The 16,836-nt window shown below is 46.6% G+C and overlaps 1 protein-coding gene across 1 annotated transcript in view; it reads left to right on the forward strand.

Moving 5' to 3' along the window:
• The window catches only part of RPS6KA5 (ribosomal protein S6 kinase A5), a 202,885-nt gene that overhangs the window by 89,253 nt on the left and 96,796 nt on the right, over window positions 1–16,836 (forward strand). The window lies entirely within an intron of this gene.

The raw sequence follows: 16,836 nt of genomic DNA on the forward strand, positions 1-16,836 counted from the left end.
CGAGGCAGGGACCAGGACGGGCAGTGCATGTAGTAAATATAAAAATTTGGGCAAGATGCACATCTTGATGAGGTTGCACCTGCCAAACCAGGAGTGCAGGCCTTTATGCCAGGACTCCAGCAGGGCGCGGGTTCTGGTCAACAGGGATGGGAAATTAAGCTTAAAGACGTGGTCTAGATTCGCAGGAATCAAGGTCCCCAAATATGTCAGTGCCACGGTTGTCCATTTAAAATTAAAACTGGAGTGGAGTGTGTTCATGGCGGCTTGCGGAAGTGCTACTCCCTTAGCCTCCGATTTAGTGTAGTTAATTTTCAGGTTAGAGATCCGTCCATACTCCTCAAATTCCCTGAGGAGATTCGGGAGGGATATTGCCGGGTTCGAAAGGGAAAACATCAAGTCGTCCGCATAAGCGGAGACCTTGTATTGGACACCCCCCGCTATCAGGCCTTGGATATCAGGATTGTTTCTAATTCTGCATAAGAAAGGTTCCAAGGAAAGGGCAAAGAGAAGGGGGGACAATGGGCAGCCCTGTCTAGTTCCGTTTTTAATAGAAAGGGGGTCTGACAGCACCCCATTCACTTTATTTTTTCCTCTCGGGGCAGTATATATCTGGGTAATCCAATTAATCATTTTTTCACCCAATCCCACATGTCGGAGAAGCATTGTTTATTCTGATGGAGAGGGGAGTCTTTGATGTACTAGCAGACATAAATACACTAACAACTTAAAGCCCTGCTGTTTATTTTTAATTTTTTTCCATTTGGGATAAAAGTTTTACATGGGGGAAAAAATAAAAGCTGATCATTGTAAGCACCTCTGTTAGTGTTAAATGGTTTGTCTCAACACACTTATCTGCTACATCTGCAGGAGAGCTTGTTCTTTTAACCACTTCAATACCGGGCACTTTCACTCGCTTCCTGCCCAGGCCAATTTTCAGCTTTCAGTGCTTTCGCACTTTGACAATTGCACGGTCATGCAGAACTGTACCCATATAACATTTTTATCTTTTTTTTTTACATAGAGTTTTCTTTTGGTGGTATTTAATCACTGCTGTTTTTTTGTTTTTGTTTTGTTTTTTAGGAAAAACTTGACTGAAGAAAAAAAGACTGAAAAAAAAAAGTTTTTCTTAGTTTCTGTCAGTAGATTGTGTAAATATTTTTTTTCCTCCTTCACTTATGTGCACTGATGAGTGAGGCTGGCACTGAAGGACACTGACTTATGAGCACTGATTAGGTGGCACTAATGAGGGGGGCATTGATGAGCAGGCCCTGATGGGCACTAAAAGGCAGCACTGACTGGCAACACTAATGGGCACTGATTGGTGTCACTGTGTACTGAAAGGCAGCACTGACTGGCATCACTAATAGACACTGATTGGTGTCACTGATGGGCACTGATTGATGTCACTGGGCACTCATTGATGTCACTGATGGACACCGTTCGGTGTCACTGATGGGCACTCATTGATGTCACTGGGCACTCATTGATGTCACTGATGGACACCGTGTGGTGTCACTGATGGGCACTCATTGATGTCACTGATGGACACCGTTTGGTGTCACTGATGGGCACTCATTGATGTCACTGATGGGCATTGCTGGGGCTGTACTGTAATTAGGGCACTGATGACCAGTGCCCTGATTACCTGCCCACGTCTCGCCTGCGAGGAGGTGCCGCTTATCAACTCTCCTCGCCACGCACTCTGTCAGTGTGTGCCGAGGAGAGACAATAAACAGCACTTCCTTGTTTATCTGTGACCGGCTGGGTAAACCACATGGGTAAAGAGCCGAGTCAATGCCCTGTCGTGCCGTGTCCTATGCCTATGATGACATCCCAGAAAGCGAGTGGCACTTCGCCGCCATCATTTTACTATACGGCAAGTGGTTAAAGGGGAGTTCCACCCCAAAAAAAAACATTTCATTAACCACATCAATACCAGGCACTTATACACCTTCCTGCCCAGACGAATTTTGAGCTTTCAGTGCTGTCGCACTTTGAATGACAATTGCGCGGTCATGCTACACAGTACCCAAATGAAATTTTTATCATTTTTTTTACCACAAATAGAGCTTTTTTTTGGTGGTATTTGATCACCTCTGGGATTTTTATTTTCTGCTAAACAGTTTTTTTAAATTTTTTATTTATTTCAGGCCTTCCAGCCTAGTGGTGAGATGTGGGGTCTTATTGACCTCATATCTCACTGTAAAGAGGACCTGTCATGTCATATTCCTATTACAAGGGATGTTTACATTTTTTTTAAAGTGTCAAACTAAAAAAAAAAAGTATAATTAACAATTAAAAAAAGAAAATGTTAAAAATGCTAAATCCCCATGTGCTTGCACGCAGAAGCGAACGCATACGTAAGTCCCGCCCACATATGAAAACGGTGTTCAAACCACACATGTGAGGTATCGACACGAATGTTGAAGCGAGAGCAATAATTTTGTCCCTAGAACTCCTCTGTAACTCAAAACATGTAACCAGTAAAAACATTTCAAGCGTTGCCTATGGGGATTTTTAAGTAGCGAACTTTGGCGCCATTCCATGAGCTTGTGCAATTTTGAAGCCTGACATGTTATGTATCTATTTACTCAGCGTAACTTCATTCACAATATGCAAAAACATTGGACTAACTTTCATATTTTTTTTTTTAAAGCACAAAAAATGTTTTTTTCCCCCCCAAAAAACCCCGTTTGAAAAATTGCTGCGCAAATACCGTGCGAGATAAACAGTTGCAACAACCGCCATTGTATTCTCTAGGGTCTTTGCTAAAAAAAAACACATATATAATGTTTGGGGTTCTAATGTAATTTTGTAGCAAAAAAAATTATGATTTTTACATGTTGGAGAGAAATGTCAGAATTGGCCTGGGTGTCAAGTGGTTAAAGTGTCACTAAACCCACATTATATAAATTTTTTTTAAAATAAATTATAACTGGTGTATTACATACTGTTCATACTCACTCTGAGATTTGTGGGGTTTAGACGCCTCTGAACGCAGCAAATGATCGACTTCAAATGATGCAAATGATCTCTGGGAATTTTACCCCCCTTCCTGACCACGCCATTGCGTTACGGCAATGCGCTACTTTAACTGCCAGGTCGTGCGAGGATGTACCCAAAAAAATTTCTCCCTCCCCCCCTCCCCACAAAATAGTTTTCTTTTTCTTTTGGTGGTATTTGATCACCTCTGCATTTTATTTTTTGGGCTATAAATTTTGAAAAAAAAAAATGTTTTACTTTCTGCTATAAAACCTCTAATAGAATAAAAATACAATTTCTTCATTACGTTAAAAAATATGTATTCTGCTGCATATTTTGGGTAAAAATACCAATATTGATTGGTTTGTGCAAAAGTTATAGCGTCTACAAACTGAGATAATATTTATTTATTTATTTATTTATTTTTATTAGTAATTGGGGTGATCAACGACTTATAGCATGGCTGACTGCAATATTGCGGCGGACAGTTGGTACGCAGACACTTTTTTGGAACTAGTGACACTAATACAGTGATCAGTGCTAAAAATGTGCACTGTCACTGCACTAATTACACCAACTGGGAAAGGGTTAACATCAGGGGCAATCAAAGGGTTAACTGTGTGCCTAGCCACAGGTTTTTTTCCTAAACAGAAAAGTGCTTTTACTAGAGGAAGAGATGGAATTTATTCCCTGCTTTGCAGGAGCACAGGCTTTCATGCCTTCCCTACTGTCAGAACGGCAATCTGCCTTGCTTACATAGGCAGATTGCAGTTCTGTCTGTGTCTAAAGATCAGCGGGTGCCAGCTGACATTGAGTTTGCGGTACCCACTGATCTGCTTCCGCTGTGTGTCTTAGGCGGCACACACTTGCGCCTAATAACCGGAACTGCATGACCATTTGTGTGTGTGTGTATATATGTATGTGTGTTTGTGTGTGTGTGTGTGTGTGTGTGTGTGTGTGTATGTATGTATGTATATGTATGTATATATATGTGTATATATATATATATATATATATATATATATAGATAGATAGATAGATAGATAGATAAAAAAATATATACACAGTATCTCACAAAAGTGAGTACACCCCTCACATTTTTGTAAATGATTTATTCTATCTTTTCATGTGACAACACTGAAGAAATGACACTTTGCTACAATGTAAAGTAGTGAGTGTACAGCTTGTATAACAGTGTAAATTTGCTGTCCCCTCAAAATAACTCAACACACAGCCATTAAGGTCTAAGCCGCTGGCAACAAAAGTGAGTACACTGCTAAGTGAAAAATGTCCAATTTGGGCCCAATTAGCCATTTTCCCTCCCCGGCGTCATGTGACCCGTTAGTGTTACAAGCTCTCAGGTGTGAATGTGGAGCAGGTGTGTTAAATTTGGTATTATCACTCTCACTCTCTCATACTGGTCACTGGACGTTCAACATGGCACCTCATGGCAAAGAACTCTCTATCTGAAAAAAAAGGATTGTTGCTCTACATAAAATGGCATAGGCCAGCCTTTCTCAACCTTTTCAACACACAGGAACCCTTGAAATAGTTCTCCAGTCTCGGGGAACCCCTGATGAAAATTAGAAATCTACAACTCATGATACATTAGTGTGGTCAGTGAGAAGAATGGTCCTTACACTTTTGGTCATTGGGAACAATTACCTCCTTACAGATAGGTAAAAAGATCAGTGTTGTCGATAGGAACTAATCCGAGAGACAGAAATGGCCCAATGCTGAAGGAACCCCTAGCAACCTCTGGAGGAACCCTAGGGTTCTACGGAATCCTGATTGAGAATCACTGGCCTAGGCTATAAAAAGATTGCCAAGACATCATTCCCACAAAACTTCTGAAAGAATGTACCGACATCCTGGCACCTATCGTAACATACCTCATAAACCAGTCATTTAAAGGAGGATTTGACCCGACCTCCCTCAAGCAAGGCACAATCAAACCCCTCCTAAAGAAGCCTAACCTTGATCCCAAAGACCCAAACGGCCGCAGACTTGTCACAAGCCTCAACACCTTCTCCAAAATTATCGAGAAAGCAGTAGTACAACAGCTACAACTCCATCTGGACACCCATAAACTCTTGGACCCACTACAATCGGGTTTCCGCAATGGCCACGGGACAGAAACTGCACTCCTCAAAATCTGGGATGACGCCCTTGAAGCAGCAGATGAAGGAGAATTGTGTCTCCTGGCGCTGCTGGACCTTAGTGCAGCGTTCGACACAGTAGATCACAAAACCCTGCTCAATCGTCTCACAGAAGTAGCTGGAGTTGCAGACTCAGACTTACCCTGGTTCACGTCCTTTCTAGAAAACCGATCTCAGAAAGTGAAACTAGGAACGTTCGCTTCGGAAGCATGAAAAATTACACGTGGAATCCCTCAAGGATCACCCCTGTCACCCATGCTCTTTAACATCTATCTCCGCCCACTCCTCAAAATCAGCAACCAGGATCTACTTTATCGCTCCTACGTGGATGACATCCAACTCTACCTACGCATCACCAACAAAAAAGACCAATACTTGGCACTGGAAAACTGTGTCTCATTGATCGATGATTGGATGACGGAGAGCTCCCTTAAACTCAACGGATCCAAAACAAACTCCTCTTCCTTCACGCAAACTGAAACAAAAACCCTGGCACGATGTCCACACCACTCACCATCCTTGGACAACCCATCACCCCCAGCACTAAAGCCAAAAGCCTCGGGGTCATCTTTAACTCAATCATGACGATGGATGCACAAATAGGATCAGTAGTCAGCGGATCCCACTACCTTCTTCGCCTACGGCAGCAGCAGTAATTGCAACAAGCGTCAATTACTGACTCGACTACTGGTAACTGGAAGAAAATCTGGGAATCAATCACCCTATTCCTGAGGAACCTCCTATCAGCAAAGAGGTACTCACCGAGGCCAAGATGCAGAGAGTGGTGGCTGTTGCGACTCACCACCCCTGGAGGTAATACAGGGAGTGGGTTGCACCAAGAGGCACAAGCCTCCAGCGGGATACCTGACTTGTGTGAAGATCTGGAAGAGGGCTCGTGCAGGATGGACCAGACCAGAAGGTAAGTAGCAAGCAAGTCTGTAAAACAGGTAAGAAAAGTGCAGAAACAGGCCGAAGGTCAAACACAAGTAATCAATCCAGGAGCCAGCAAGGCTTAGTGCAGAGGATAATCCAGAGGCAGGCCGAGGGTCAAACATCGGTATTAGTCTGGGAGCCAGCAAGGCTAAATGCAGAAGACGGAGGATAATCCAGAGGCAGGCCGAGGGTCAAACACAGGTATCAGTCTGAGAGCCAGCAAGGCTAAGTGCAGGAAGTCCGTTAAACAAGCCAGGGGTCAGGTCAGGAGAGAATCAGTCTAGTGCAGTGTATCAGTGTGTCTTCAGGCAATCCGGGTCACAGCAGGAAGTGGTAAAGGGGAACAGGAAGCAAAGGAACACAGGTGAGCTGAGACAAACCAGCAACTTGTCTGTCTGCTAAGGCTCCTTTTATAGACCGGTCAGGGAATTCACGTTATGCGTGTGCTTGTGTGCACTCGCACGCCCCGCACAGTAGGGCCGCGAATGTGCGTGCGCCAGAGCGCCGATCCATGGCGAATTTGTGTGCGTCTTTGCGCAGGGAGATGGTGAGCTTGATCCAAATTACTTCCCTGATACCTCCATTGGCTAGCCGTGAAGGAAATCGCGTTTCATTCAAGACCCTCTGCCTCACTCACAAATGTGGACAAGGAAAAGCTTCTCAATACCACTGCGACAAAATAAAGCACTACACCCTAGGTCGCACTCTCCGGTCAACTAACCAGAACCTCCTCCACATCCCCAAGACCCATTACAAATTAAAAGGCAAATGAAGGTTCGCAGTACAAGGACCACAGCTATGAAATGCTCTACGCGTGGACATCTGCTCGGAGCAAAACTATCTGGCCTTCAGGAAGAAGCTGAAGACCCATCTCTTCTGAAAACCTAGACGGACACTGGCAGCAAAAGCGCCCTTAAGCGATTTAGTTTGCATATGTAGTACTATACAAGTTATTAATTCATTCAAGAGCCTGAAACTGAGCTGCAGCACGGTGGCCAAGACCACACAGCAGTTTAACAGGACAGGTTCCACTCAGAACAGGCCTCGCCATGGTCGACCAAAGAAGTTGAGTGCACGTGCTAAGCGTCATATCCAGAGGTTGTCTTTGGGAAATAGATGTATGGGTGCTGCCAGCATTGCTGCAGAGGTTGAAGGGGTTGGAGGTCAGCCTGTCAGTGCTCAGACCATACGCCGCACACTGCATCAAATTGTTCTGCATGGCTGTTGTCCCAGAAGGAAGCCTCTTCTAAAGATGATGCTCAAGAAGTCTTCAGCAAACTGTTTGCAGGCTAAGCAGACTAAGAACATGGATTACTGGAACCATGTCCTGTGGTCTGATGAGACCAAGATAAACTTATTTGGTTCAGATGGTGTGAAGCGTGTGTGGGGGCAACCAGGTGAGGAGTACAATGACAAGTGTGTCTTGTATACAGTCAAGCATGGTGGGGGGAGTGTCATGGTCTGGGGTTGCATGAGTGGTGCCGGCACTGGGGAGCTACAGTTCATTGAGGGAACCATGAATGCCAACATGTACTGTGACATACTGAGGCAGAGCATGATCCCCTCCCTTTGGAGACTGGGCTGCAGGGTAGTATTCCAACATAACGACCCCAAACACACCTCCAAAACGACCACTGCCTTGCTAAAGAATCTGAGGGTAAAGATGATGGACTGGCCAAGCATGTCTCCAGACCTAAACCCTATTGAGCATCTGTGGGGCATTCTCAAACGGAAGGTGGAGGAGCGCAAAGTCGCTAACATCCGCCAGCTCCGTGATGTTGTCATGGAGGAGGGGAAGAGGACTCCAGTGGCAACCTGTGAAGCTCTGGTGAACTCCATGCCCAAGAGGGTTAAGGCAGTGCTGGAAAATAATGGTGGCCATATATTGACACTTTGGGCCCAATTTGGACATTTTCACTTCGGGGTGTACTCGCTTTTTTTGCCAGCGGTTTAGACATTAATGGCTGTGCGTTGAGTTATTTTGAGGGGAGAGCAAATTTAGACTGTTATACAAGCTGTACACTCACTACTTTTCATTGTAGCAAAGTGTCATTTCTCTTTCGTTCAATGAGGGACACAGCTCCATTAATCTTGACCGTAGGGTTATTACGCCACCTTCAGGAGAGTACTAGGCTAAACATGTAATACATGTGAAAAACAACAGAGCAGTACAGTTCTGCCCAGGGGACGGTCCCACTGGCTATAACCCCTCAGCCTGCTTTCTGCAGCTCAGTTTTTTTCTCCCTAGTGAAGAAGAAGGACCTAGGCTCCCTGCCGGGACCATTGGTCCTGGGGATTTTTTTCTGGATTTTGCCTTTTTGTGCAAGATATTGATCCTGTGATCTTCGATCAACAGCCGCCTGGGTAACAGGCTGGATAATATAGATCCTTGTAGTCTCTCCAACCTGGCCATCCAGCATGTGCAGGCCCTAGCTGCGCGCTGGGTCGGCCACCACATGCCCCTCATGCTCCAGGGGCAGCCAGTGAGCTATATCCTCCAGAGCACACATATGACCGGACTACAGCTGTCTTTGTCACAGTGTGCCGTGGCCTGCAGCCACCAAGTACTGCTCGGGTGTGGGTCTGTGATTGGATACCTCCAGTTCGTCCGGACGGTAAGTACAGCTCTCCCTGCCTCGGCAGGACAGAGGAGCTGGGCATTCCCTGGGAGGTCGATTAGGGGGTCCCTCTTCTCCCTTTCTTCTCTCCCTGTCCCTTTATTCCCCCCCCCCCCGTGGGGGATGCTGCATGACTGGGCTGTAGTGCGGTGTATGTACCTGGGCCGGGGGTCCTCCGGGGGGGCTCTGATCCTTGACAGGGGCCTGCGCTGGCTGTGTCCATGTGCTGTCATCTGTCTCTCTGCTGGTGTCTATGGGCTCTGCATGTGCTGCCACCATAGCGATGTCCGTTGCCATTTTCTGTATAGTCTCTGTGTACAGCATGATCGTCTGCCCTTTTCTGTTAGCATCTGTGAGGATGCTTTTTTACTATACTAGGATGGCCGGCGGCCATTTTCTTGTAGCCTCAGCATGGTTTTTCTCCCGAGCACTGGCTCCTGTGCCTCAGAACAGCGCAGTTTTTGTTCCTTGTGAGCCGACACAGGACACTAGGAGGGTGGGATTGAGCACCTTGTTCTGAGTCCCCAAGGGTGGCAGACAGGGCGGGTCAGCATGGCGTCAGAAGCTGGCGTTTCTTCCCCAGATCTCCCTGCAATTGCAACCGGCTCGCCTGCAAATAGTGCAGTGCCTTTGGACTCTTTGTCTGGCACAGTGACTGGCGACCCCTGTTCTGATGTGTCAGAGGACACTGACCAGGACCGATCGGACAGTGAGGATGATTCCGTGTCCGGGTCTGCGCAGGAGAAAGCGCTAGTTGGAGCATTATCACCGCTGTGCAGATACCCTGAAAATACAGGATGCAGCAGGGTCCTCTGCTGAGGTGGCCGTCCCTTTTGGGTCCTGTAAGCCAGCCCTTACACCTAAGGTGCTTCCATATCTGACTTATTTTTATAAGTTCATATAAAAAGAATGGGGAGGCCCACAACGGACCTTTTTGGTACCCCTTTGAAGAGAGCCTCCTTAAAAATGGTCGGCTCCCCCCAGTGTCCAGGTTAAACAAAGTAACCACGATCCCGGTAGAAGGGGCTCCTGTATTAAGGACTCTACAGACAGGGGGGCCGAGGCAGTTGCCCGGTCCATGTTTACGGTAGTGGGGTCAGCGCTACGACCGGTACTGGCCACGGCATTAGTGTCGCAGACCCTTACTGGGTGGGCAAAACGATTGCACCGTGAATTGGAGAAGCAGCAGTCTCCTCCAGTTTGCATAGAGCTAGCAGACCACTTGGTGAACCGGGCAATATGTCTGTAATGCGGCCCTGGATACACTTCCCTTGCTCTCCAGAGCATCGGTATCAGCAGTGGTGCTGCGGCACCTGATCTGGCTGAAATGCTGGTCTGTGGACCAGGCAACTAAAAAAGCTTTGACGGATTTGCCCTTCCTTGGTGAGCAGCTATTTGGAGCTTCGCTGGATGACATTATTAAGAGTGTCGAGGTGGGAAGAGCACCTTGCTCCCACAGGCCAGGAAGGGTAAGGAGCCACTCCGCAAAGCAAGGGTCCTCCTTTTCCACTCAAGAGGCTTTTTCGTCCGCCCGGGACTTCAGAGAAGCGTTCCCAGTCCAACAGGGCGACTGCTGAGGGACCAAAGCGCCCCTGGTGTCACGTACCTAGTAGTTGAGCCTGGAATGCAGGGATCGGCCCCTCGTATCCCCCTGGCTAATGAACCCCTGGAGATGAGGACAGGTATTCAAAAGTTCAGGGGGCACAAGTGCCTGGCAGATGGAGACTGGTCCAGATGAACAGCTGGGCACCGACAGCGAGTAGGTAGAGCTGGTAGGACTGATCTGTAGCAGGCAGGCACCAGTGGATGGACTGCTGGGCAGGTGGTCGTCAGGAGGCACCAGGAACCCAATGGGTAAGCAGAAACAGGAGTATCGGGTACAGGCCGGATCAGCAGGAAACGGTCAGCATGGTACAAGGGATGAGGCAGAGACGTGGTCAGACAAGCAGAGGTCGTAGGCAGGCAGCAATGGATCGGAGTCAAGGAACAAGCCGGATATCAGGAACCAGGGTAACGGGTACAGATTCAGATAGCAAGATCACGGACACGCTGTAGACTGGACAGCACGGGTGGAAAGGAGCCAGTGACTAAAGAAGGCCTTAGGGCGCCAAACAGACGTACGACGGGTCAGCGCGCCCTCGCAAGGGAACGTGCTCCCGTTCGTGACCCACGTGCGCGTGCGCGTTCGTTCGTGTTGACGCGAGTGCGTTCGTTGGCTTTAGCGCGCGTCAAAGGGAAACGACGGGCTCTCCACGACGGGTCTCTACGGGTAAGTCTCTTGCATACGACCGGGGTGCCCGAGCGGTCGTGACACCTGGCCTCGCAAGCCTGCTAGCAAAAGTACTACCGCATGAAGCTTTCACCCTGCCTGACACATGGGTGGGGGGTCGCCTTCGGGATTTTGCAGCTTGGTGGGCCTCTCGGCTGTCTGACCAATGGGTCTGCGAACTGATTTCATCGGGCTACAAGATAGAGTTCCTATCTTGGCCATCAAACGGATTGTTTCCCTCCAGCATACCCTTAATCCCGGCTTGCCGAGAGGCCCTGTTTGGGCAGTAAGGGACCTGCTCAGCCGCAGGGTGATAGTGCCTGTTCCAAAACCGGAAAGGCTTCAGGAATTTTACACCAATCTCTTTGTAACCCCAAAAAGGAAGGGATACGTCCAATCCTGGACCTAAAAGCTCTCAATTGCTTTGTGAAAGTACAAAGGTTCAGAATGGAATCAGTTTGCACCGTAGTCGCTGCACTCCATCAGGGGGACTCCCTGGCATCTTTTGACATCCAGGACGCATACTTGCATATACCCATATGCCTCGGGCATCAGAGGTTTCTGCGATTTGCAGTGGGGGAAGAGCACTACCAGTTTGTGGCTCTCCCCTTTGGCCTGGCTTCAGCACCCTGAGTCTTTACCAAAGTGTTGGCTCCAATTTTGGCGTTGTTTCCACAACGTGGGATCGCAATTGTGGGTTACCTGGACGATCTCCTCCTGAGAGCAGCTTCGTGCCTCAGAATTAAGGGAGGATGTGGCGATCACCATGCAAACTGCAGGAATTTGAGTGGGTGTTGAACCTCAAAAAGTCGGTACTAGTGCCGACTCAGCACCTGGAGTACCTAGGCTTACTGCTGGACTCCATGGAAGCGAGAGTGTTACTCCCTTCAGACAAACTGCAGACTCTCAGAGCCGCGGTGAAGCTGTTGATGAACCGCAGGTGGTCGTCACTGCATTTCTGCATATGAGTTCTGGGTCTCATGGTAGCACCCATCGAGGTGGTACCATATGCCCAGTTTCACACCAGAGTCTTGCAGAGGGAGATACGAAAGGTGCGGAGGTTCGTGTCCAGGACAAGAGATCCTTGGGCGGACGCGTCAGATGTGTTGGTGGCTCCATGGGAGCAGCGCCGGCTGATTTACGCCTTCCCTCTGCTCACTGTGGCCTCATCTGCTTCGCAGAGTGGAGGCTGAGGGGATTCCAGTGATACTGATCGCTCCAGATTGGCCCCAGCATCCCCGGTACGCCTGGTGGCGGATGCTCCACGTTGGTTGCCGATACGAGAAGACGTCCTATCGCAAGGTCCGATACTCCATCCTGCTTTACCGATTAAGCCAGGTGCTAAGGAACTGAGGACTGTCGGACTCTGTAATCTCGACTATGCTGAGAACACGAAAATCTTCTTCTTGGAAGATATACCATTATACGTGGAAGGCTTATATCTCCATTTGTGAGGAGATGGGGTGGCGTCCGCGCACCTATTTCGTTTCCAGGATCCTGCTGTTTTTACACCGAGGAGTGGATCAGAAACTGGCCTTAAGCACCATCAAGGGACAGATATCAGCCTTGGCTGTTTTTTTTCCAATGACCCCTGACGTCTCACTCATTGGTAAGTACCTTTGTGCAAGGGGTTCGGCATGTACTCCGGTGCGACCACCTCTACCTCCATGGGATCTGAACCTGGTGCTATTGGCGCTTCAGGAAACCGCCATTTGAGAACATCAGGGAAATTCCCTTGTTGACTCTTTCTCAGAAAGTGGTCTTTCTAGCGGCTATTACATCTGCCAGGAGGGTTTCTGAATTGGCTGCTTTGTCTTGCAAGTCGCCCTATCTGGTTATCCACAAGGATAACGTGGTGTTGCATCCACAACCTGCTTTTCTTCTGAAGGTGGTTTCAGCATTCCATCTCAATGAGGAAATTGCGTTACCATCTCTGGTTCCTAAGCCGACACATCCTAGGGAGGTGGCCCTTCATTCCTTGGATGTGGCCTGGGCCCTAAGGGTATATCTGTCTGCTGCGGCTCCCTTCTGGAAGTCAGATTCTCTGTTTGTTTCGGTTGCTGGTCTGAAAAAAGGGCTGTCGGTCTCGTCGACCACCATCTGATGGTAGATCAGACAGATTGTGGTCCAGGTTTACGCCTTGAAGGGGCAGGTGCCCCCCTTTCCTGCCACGGCCCATTCCACCAGGGCAATTGGGACCTCTTAGGCTTTCTGACATCAAGCGCCTGTGTCTCTTAGGTGTGTAAGGCTGCGACTTGGTCGTCGGTTCACACTTTCACAAAGTTCTACAAAGTTGATGTAAGCGCATCTTCTGATGCTGGCTTTGGCGGCAAAGTTTTGCAGGCAGCTGTGTAATTGTTGCAATTTACACTCTTTCTTCTTGTTAAGAGATGTTACAATTTGGTTGTCAATGCATTCTGATGCATATATTGGCCGTAAGTTCTGATGCGGTCAGTTTAGATGGTGACTCCCCTGTTGGGGAGCACCTCTGGTGGTGGGTGAAGTTGTGTTGCTGTTCCCACCCCTCGTTATGACACTGCTTGGGGACGTCCCTACGGTCAAGATTAATGGAGCTGTGTCCGTCAATGAACGAAAGAGAAAATAGGATTTGTTGTACTCGCCGTAAAATCCTTTTCTCTGACGTTCATTGACGGACACAGCACCCACCCACCCCTCCTATAGTTTACGTTATACTGCTTGTTGACTTCCTGAGTTGCAGGAAGCAGGCTGAGGGGTTATTACCAGAGGGACCGCCCCCTGGATGGCACTTTACAGTTCTGTTGTTTTTCACATCACATGTATTATGTATTACATGTTCTGCCTAGGCCTCTCCTGAATGTGGCGGTCAATATTAATGGAGCTGTGTCCACCAACGAACTTCACATGAAAAGATAGAATAAAATATTTACAAAAAACGTGAGGGGTGTACTTTTGTGAGATTCTGTGTATGTATATATGTGTGTGTGTGTGTGTGTGTGTATATATATATGTATGTATGTATGTATATATATATATATATATATATATATATATATATATATATATATATATATTTATTAGGGGTACAACGGATCAAAAAACTCACGGATCGGATCGCTCCTCGGATCAGAGTAACGGATCGGATCATTTTTCGGATTAACAAATAATAATTGAATTTGCAAAAACCTGTGAAAATTCCACCGCCATATAGTCCCCACTGTAATATCCCCAATCTCCCCCACTGTAATATTGGCTGAGTATGGCAGGGTATTGGCAGGGTATTGCAGAGCATGGCTGGGTATGGCAGAGTATTGGCAGGGTATTGCAGAGTAGGCTGTCAAAGAGCAGCGCTGTGGGCACTACAGATGCAGCCCACAGCGCTGCGTCCATCCGATCTCTTCCCTTCCACTGTACAGATCAGTACAGAGAGGGGAGAGAGGAACCGGCGTCATGACATGATGCCGGTTTGTTTACAAGTGATCGCTCTGTCATTTGACAGAGCGATCACATTGTAAACGGCCTGTGTGTAGAAAGATGGCTGCCGCTTCGGAGCTAGGCCGAAGCCGCGCCCTTTCCTAAGGCTGTGACCGCAGATCGCAGCGTGTGCCGTTCCGAGTGGGGTGACCCGTCCGGATCACGGATCGGTGGCGATCCATTGCACCCCTAATATGTGTGTGTGTGTGTATAATATAAAATATAATATAAAATATAATATAATGTGATCCTGTAAAGCTGTAAAACGGCTATAGTAGGGCAGTCGGCAAGTGGCTATTCACACACAAACTCCCATGTGAATTTAACCTACATCAGACTTCTGGTTGTTTGCTGTGGGTGACAGATCTTTCCTCCTTATTCTGAATTTGTGAGTATTCTCCTGTGGTAATCTGCAATGAAAGCAGAAAATTTGGAGATAAACTGATAACATTTGTTGGCTTACTCATGTAAGACTGAAAACATCAACTTTGGGTTTACTTTTGAGATGTACTGTATGGAATACTGAATCTGCGAAGAACGTTTATAAATTACAAATACATTAACCACTCGACCTCCAGAAGATTGACCAGGCTTTTTTTTTTTTTTTTTGCTATATTGTACTACATTCCTTTAACTGACAATTGCACATTCATATAACGCTGTACCCAAATAAAATTTATGTAATTTTATTTGCCCACAAATAGAGCTTTCTTTTGGTGGTATTTGATCACCTCTGTGGTTTTTATTTTTTGCGCTATAATCAAAAAAAGGACCAATTTTGAAAAAGAAAAAGAAAAAAAAAAAGATTTTTTCTACTTTCTGCTGTAAAACATATCCAATAAAAGAAATTTAAAAAATCTATTTTTTTTTCATAAATTTAGGCCAGTATGTATTCTGCTACATGTTTTTGGTAAAACAAATCCCAGTAAGTGTATATTGATTAGTTTAGTTTGCGCAAAAGTTATAACGTCTAAAAACTATGGGATATTTTATTTATTTATTATTTGTTTTTTTATTAGTAAAAATAATTTTAACCACTTGACCTTCGGAAAATTTACCCCCTTCATGACCAGGCCATTTTTTTTGCCATACGACAGTTATTTTAACTGAGAGTTGCGAGGTCATGTGACGCTGTACCCAAATCAAATATGTATCCTTTTTTTCCCACAAATAGAGCTTTCTTTTGGTGGTATTTGATCACCTCTGGGTTTTTTTTTTTTGTGCTAGAAACAAAAAAAAAAAAGAACATTTTGAATAAAAAAATAATGCATTTTACTATCTGCTATTACTCATAGCTAATAAAAAGTAAAAAAAAAAAAATGTCTTCGTTAATTTAGGCCAATATGTATTCTGCTACATATTTGTGGTAAAAAAAAAATCCCAACTAATGAATAGTGATTGGTTTACGCCAGGGTGGATTTGATTTAAATTAACTCCGCTTGGTTTAGTGGTACTTTAGCGCTGTTTAAGCGGCCTTTTTGCGCTGCTTTTCGCCCACAAGCAGAGTGCTTTTAACCCCAAAAAAGGTGGTGCTTTCAAAGCGCTTATCAGGCTCTGCCCATTCATTCCAATGGGCAGGGCGTTTTTGGAGCACTAAATACAGCGCTCCCAACTGGCTCCAAAGATGCTGCTTGCAGGATTTTTTTATAACGTTCTGCAAGCGCACAGCCCGAGTGTGAAAAGTCACACTGGAATGAATGGGAGGCCGTTTTTGGGTGCTTAGCAGAGGCTATTTCCAGGGCTGAAATGTGCCTGAAATCCGCCCCAGTTTGAAAGGGGACTTATAGTGGGACTGCGATATTGCGCCGGACAATACAACACTTTTGCCTCTGCTGACGATCGGCGGGTGCCGGCAGACATCAAGTGTGTGCCTGCAGAGAGGAATAATCATAACAGAAGCGGGTCACCGGCGGCGCATGCACACCCTCTGCAGGCAGAAGTGCAGTATTACATTATATATATAATGTGTGTGATCTGGTGTAGAGCTGCCTCCCTGTAGCAGTAAAACTCTAATGCCGCCTACACACGATAGGAATTCCGGCCAGAAAAAGACCGATGAGAGCTTTTCATTGGAAAATGCGATCGTGTGTATGCTCCATCGGAATTTAGCTGTCAGAATTTCCGCCAGCTAAAAATGGATAGCATGTTCTCAGTTTTCCCGACGGAAAAACTTTCTATCGGTAATTCCGATCGTGTGTATGCAATTCCGACACACCAAAAAAAACACGCATGCTCAGATTCAACTACGAGACAGAAGCTATTGGCTACTGGCTATTGAACTTCCTTTTTCTAGTCACACGTGTTGTAGGTCACCGTGTTTATAAATGATCGGAATTTGATGTGACCGTGTGTAGGCAAGACAGCTTGAGCCGAATTCCGTCAGGAGAACCATCAGAGCTTTTTCCGACGAGAATTCCGATCG

This window comes from Lithobates pipiens, unplaced genomic scaffold (genome assembly GCF_037356315.1).
Source record: "Lithobates pipiens isolate NorthernLeopardFrog02 unplaced genomic scaffold, aLitPip1_a1.2 Scaffold_37, whole genome shotgun sequence".
NCBI lineage: Eukaryota > Metazoa > Chordata > Amphibia > Anura > Ranidae > Lithobates > Lithobates pipiens.